The 6154-nt window shown below is 43.3% G+C and overlaps 1 pseudogene; it reads left to right on the top strand.

Annotated features, from left to right (window-relative positions):
• Window positions 1-5391: 5391 nt before the first annotated feature.
• Window positions 5392-5936, top strand: LOC102952651 (annotated as a pseudogene).
• Window positions 5937-6154: the final 218 nt, after the last annotated feature.

Genomic DNA, 6154 nt, shown 5'->3' with positions numbered 1-6154 from the left:
TAGGGCAGTTCTAGGGAAAGAGAAGAGGATGCCTGACCTATATATGAGTTCTGTGTCAATGCTGGGGCTTACAGCTTGATCCCAGACCACTTTCTTTATATCTAATTTTCAGCTGAAGTAAGGCAAGGTTATTAAAATTTATGAATTGCTCTAGAGTCTAGAGCCACCAGAGCTTCTCAGAACTGCCACTTATCATGTGAAAACTTGTCTAGTAAAAGCAGGCCTCTCATGGAAAAACCTTACTCCTCAGTGACCCAGATTCACAGCCCACCTGCCTGGGAAAGGAGCTTATGTTACAGTTGGCAAGGCTATTTCCTATAAGATGAACACCAATCAGCCACCCACTCCGTCTAGAGTCAGAGGAGGAGTTGTGGGGTGTGAAGTGGCAGCCCTCCACTGCTCTATCCCCAGGACATCAGCCAGGTGGGATGAATGTTGGGACCTGGTGACAAGATGAAGGTGATCTTTGACCTCCAAGTTCTTCATGCAAGAACTTAACAGGCATTGGTGACAGATGAGAAGAGATTGCTGATGTTTCAACTGTTGACATCATCTTGGATCTCTTGCAGGCTACTGTCATTTATGTCTTATGTGCATTCTTTTAAAAAAATTTTTTTAACGTTTATTTATTATTGATAGAGAGACACAGATTGTGAGCAGGGGAGGGATAGAGAGAGGGGGAAACATAGAATCCAAAGTAGGCTCCAGGCTCTGAGCTGTCAGCACAGAGTCCGACGCGGGGCTTGAACTCACAAACTGCGAGATTGTGACCTGGGCCGAAGTTGGTTGCTTAACCAACTAAGCCACCCAGGCTCATTCTGGATTTGCATCACTGAGATATCTCCCTCAGGATCAGCAATGTCTGTTAGAGGTTGGAGCTGTCCTCTTCACTATGGAGCTGCCTGTCCCAGAACAGGTAGAGGATGGGGTTTGATACACACTACACCTCACTGCCTTTTTGGAGGGCCCTGTGTTCTGAGCATGGTGCACATTGAGCAATGGAAGGACATTCAGGTTTAGGACAGCAGAATGCCCCAACATTCCTAACAGAAGATTTCCTGGGGCCATATCCTCCATCCTAGGTCTGCTTAAGGACAAAATAAATAAATAAATAAATAAATAAAGCTCTCCAAAATAAATACATTTCATTTAAATTTACCCAGCATAGAGAGAGGGAAGGAGGAGCAGAAATAGACTGAAGTCAGAGGGGCAACCCAGACCAGACGGTATACAGCCTTGCAGTCCCTTGAAGTTGAGACCTGAGATTAGCTTATTTGTCCATAGAATTACAAGGGAATTTCTTTTTGATTTCCTTCATGCCTTCCATCTAGGGCTTCAGTTCTGGAAGCAGAGAACAGGCATCCCCTTTGGGTTCCACAGTGTGTGAGACTAAAGGGCGTGAATAAATGGCCAAGGTCTTCAGAGTTCCAGAGTTGTGACAGCTGATGACAAGCTCAGAGTCATAAATCCATGGCCTGGAACAGATTTTAAAGGGTGGAGAAAGCAGACTGACTTTAGAGTTAGAATGCCTGGGTTGATGCCTTGGCATTGTTGGGCACCGGCTGTGTAACACCAGGCAAATTGCTTAGCCTCTCTGAGTCCTAGATTTCCCAACAATAAAATTAAAATAGTAATACCAGCCTTCTTCAACAGGTTTCTTGACAGGATCAAATAGAATTAATGTATATGTGCTTAGATACTTTAAAGGGCTAAAGTATTCTAAAATATTGTCACTACTTTTCAAGTCCCAGGCTCCTGAAACCCAACATTTTAAAGCCTCTTTTGGACTGCCTGAACAAAAGAAAACTTTCCTGAAACTGGCATACTGAATCTGGCAGGAAGAGGCTGACAGTGGCTGGGCAAGTTTCAGCACATTTCAGTTGACACATGGGGTCTTGTATGTAGGAAGATGCTCAATGCCTGCTTTTAGACTCCACTGAGGATAGAACTGGAGGAAACAGATTAAAATTACAGGAGGGAGTATGTGGGATAAACAATTATAATACAGCATTGTCAATAAAGGTGTGAACCATAAGAGAGCTGATCCAGGAGCTTGTGGAGCTTTTCTTGTGTGTCTGTAAAAGGGAGAAAGCAATTTCCTTGGAAGTAGAAAAAGATAAATGACTACCCACTGGCCACATTTCAGCCAAGGATTCCTGAAGCAGAGGAAGATGCTTAATGAGAAACAAATGATTTAGTTGTTTGCAAGGCTTATTTTAACTCATTGTATTCAAATTTACTTTGCTTTCTTTTCAAAGGAAACTTATGGTCACCCAGTTTCATTGATTCACATCTTTAGGTCAATAAATTATTCCAAAGTTCTAGTCCAGTGATTTTCAGTCTTGGTGATGCAACAGAATCACTTAAGCAAATAGATGATAGATAGATAGACAATAGATCAATAGGTGGATAAATAGATATTTGCATGGCATCCCCAGACCTCTTGAGTCAGAATCTTCTAGAATCTGGGCTCAAGTATCAATATATTCCTAAAGCTCCACAGGTCACCCTGAAACATGGCTCAAGTTGAGGACCACAAATACCTTTCAAATCCTTCATTCTGCAATGCCAACATTGTAACCCTTGAACTCAGTTGTTTTAGAATTGTGTACTGCATTTTTGAACTTTAAATACTGTTTTGGGGGGAAAGGCATGCACTCTTTCAAAGCAAGACTTGATTCTAAACTTGATTCTATAAATTTTATCAGGGGCACCTGGGTGGCTCAGTCGGTTGGGTGTCTGACTTTGGCTCAGATCATGATCTCACAGCTCTTGAGTTCAAGTCCCATGCCGGGCTCTATGCAGACAGCTCAGACTCTGGAGCCTGCTTTGGATTCTGTGTCTCCCTCTCTCTGCCCTTTCCCCATTCATGCTCTGTCTCTCTCTGGCTCTCAAAAATGAATAAATGTTAAAAAAATTTTTTTTAATTTTATCAAAAAACCCATCTAGTTTCATGATGATTCTATATAACTGATGGATAAGGGAAGATCTTGTATTTGGAGGAAGAAAACCCTTCTGACTGTAAAGGGCTGTTATGAAGAAGTCATTTCACTCCCTCTGTGTTCCAGCCTGGGGCACATGTGGGGGTTAGGGCTGGGTGGTGAAGATATCTGTGTCTTTTGGCTTGAAATTCACTGGGTAGAAGCCAGTTTCCACTTATGTAGATGACAACCAAAGGAGATGAAAGGAATGGAGAAAGCTGAGAAGTCTAATGGGAAGAACAGAAAAAGATGCTGGAGTTTCATCTCTGACAAACTTTAAGTTAAAAGTCTCTTCAAAAAGGTCTTGGGGAAGTTGTAATTAAGGCTCCTCATACCAAGCTGTCAGGAGCTTCACCTTACTCTTCTCTGGGGTTCTATATGGACTCCCAGGAGGTTTGCATGACCAAGACAACATTGCAGGTGAATGCATACTTTTTTTACCATGCAAAAAGGACTCATTGTTAACAGTTCAAGATTGTAAGAAAAATTTTTATTGTTCCTCAGGTTTTGTATACCACTTTCCACATAATAACTAGGTAAGACTTGAAATTACTTTTTAAGGAGAATTTTTTCCTATATAAAAAGGAAACATTTTCCTGAGAGTTTGTGTTACACACATATGCTCACATTCTTGAAAGCTGACATTGTGTGGCATTCCCAAACCAAGCCTGTGAGATGATGGTAGAGCTCCAGGGTTCGTGTACTCTTGAGTGCAGGTTTTTGGTGCCCAACCTAGGGGGTGCCATTCTCATACACCCAATGGCAATACGTGTCCTACAGTTGCACACTGCCTAATACGCGCAACTGTAGGCATGTGCGGAGGTGCTGAAACTCCAGGGCAGAATAGGGGCATAGGGCTGGAATCAAGAAGGACAACGCACAGCAATCTTACCCAGACAGAGTGCTGTGTAAGAGTAAGTTCTGACCTTGCTGCTTTGAACCCTGGTCATGAAAGTCATCTATAGAAAGAGGGACATCTGGAAAGATGTCAGCATTATGGCAGTGTAAGTCATTTTTCTTTTCTTTCCCCCTTTTAAGCAACGAAGTAGATAATCACTATGAACTCAAAACCCTCAACATCTATGCCAAAGGACCTGGGAGGACTCCTGCCCACCTATGCATTGAAAAATAAACAAAGAAGACCTCAGTAAGGGTTGCAGATCCAAGGGAGTCAGGGAAACTTCCCCACCCTCACTCACCAAAGTGGGGCAGGGGTGGGGCGTGGAGAAACTGGAAGGTGCTGACCTGGGCAGATACTCACTGGTGAGACAGAATTTGTGGAGGTACAGCCTGTCTGAGGGGGAGATTCAAGCAAGATAGAGATGAGTTTGGATGCCGAGGAGAGGCAAGAACTCCAGAGCCACTCTCCTCCCCAGGATGACACTGCACAGGGCTAAGCTGTCCTTCTGTGGAGGAGGTGGAAAGCAGGGAATGAATGCCCGGGTATGCCAGTTGTGGGGGTTGCAGCTGGAGAAAACCCATTTATATCTTCAGAAGTACCCTGATTTCTGAGGTAGGGCCCTTATGATTGGGAGAGGGAGAAAAGGAAGGAAACATCTTAAATACCAAAAGGTATTAAAGGAAGTTGGTTCCTGCTGTCTGCTTCAGAACTTCAGCAGGAAGTCCTCCACAGGAAAACTGCACTTAAGGATCTCTCCATCAAGTCCACAGGCACACCCAATGCCCTGAGTGCTAAATCCACGTCTCCCCCCATTGTTTGGCCAGCTCTCTCTGTATGCACTCCTGAGTGTGGCAGTGAAAACACGTTGGGTAATTGGATTGTTCTTAGGAAAAATGGACCACTACCTGTGGGCAAAGTAAAAACCACAAACTAGAGTTATAGTGCCACCTCTTGGAAAACAAGAGAGAGAGGTTTCCTGCAGCCAGCCTGATGAATTATAGGAAGAAGAAAAAAAAAACACAAAGTTTAAGGATTTGGCCACAAAAGAGATCAAAAGAAGTGGAACACGTTTATCCATAATAAGCCTAGGAAACCCCAGAAAAGCAACACCAAGGAACAGTACCCCATGTGAATATAACCAGTAAAGATACTTCAAATGTGAAAGCAGCAATGCAGAAATACAAGGAACTTTAAAAATCTAGAAAGCAAGCCATTGCCAAAAGATACCAATAATTCTCTAACAATCAAGCCCAAAGACACTTTAATAAAGATCTAGCTAATAAAGAATTCAAAATAGTGTATTGAAGAAACTCAACAGGCTATAAGAAAACTTAGAAATACAGCTCAATGGCCCAGCCCTGCTTCAATGCTCCGCGGCTGCAGCCGGATAGTTTGCAGGTAGAAAGATGGTGTTTGTAAAGAGCGGATGGTTGCTGCGACAGAGTACTATTTTGAAGCATTGGGAGAAGAATTGGTTTGACCTGTGGTCAGATGGTTACCTGATCTATTATGATAACTAAACTTGGCAAAGTGTTGAAGACAAGGTCCACATGCCAGTGGACTTTATCAACATCTGCATGGGGCATGAGTGTCAGGATACTCAGCCTCCAGATGGGAAACCAAAAGACTGTACGCTGAAGATTGTTTGCTGAGATGGGAAAACCATGTGGCTTTGTGCAGAAAGCACAGAGTATTGTTTGGCCTGGAAATTTACACTCCAGGATTCCAGGACAAACACAGCTTATGTTGGCTCAGAAGTCCTGTATGATAAGACAGCCGTGACTTCTTCCCCTCCTCCTCACACAGCCTATGGGACACTAACCTCTGAGGCATATGGCTATGATCCATACAGTGGTGCATAGCCTCCAGGAACTCAAGCTATCTATTGTTCTTTATCCTGCCAGTACCCACATGAAGGACTTTATGGACAACAGCCTGCCAACCAAGTCATCATTTGGGAGTGGTATCGAGACAGCGACAGTGATCTGGCACTGGACATGGTGGCCAGAGCTGCCACTAGCATGGCCTTAGGCTCTCTGGTCTGGGTCTTCTAGAGTCCTTCAGATCTGGATGTGCATAGCTTCTGATACCGTGTGTGCAATAATATAATTTGCAGGGCATTTCTGTTGGTGATAAATGTTTTTAATAATAGTTTAATTGTTCTTTTGAAAATGATGACATCATAGTTCTAACTAATCCATACACGTACTGTAGAGAAGGCTTCTGACTTGTGTTTAGCTAAAACATGGACTCTCTGGGGCACTGGCTCGTT

This window comes from Panthera tigris, chromosome A1 (genome assembly GCF_018350195.1).
Source record: "Panthera tigris isolate Pti1 chromosome A1, P.tigris_Pti1_mat1.1, whole genome shotgun sequence".
Lineage (NCBI taxonomy): Eukaryota > Metazoa > Chordata > Mammalia > Carnivora > Felidae > Panthera > Panthera tigris.
This window is presented reverse-complemented; position numbering and strand designations above follow the sequence as displayed.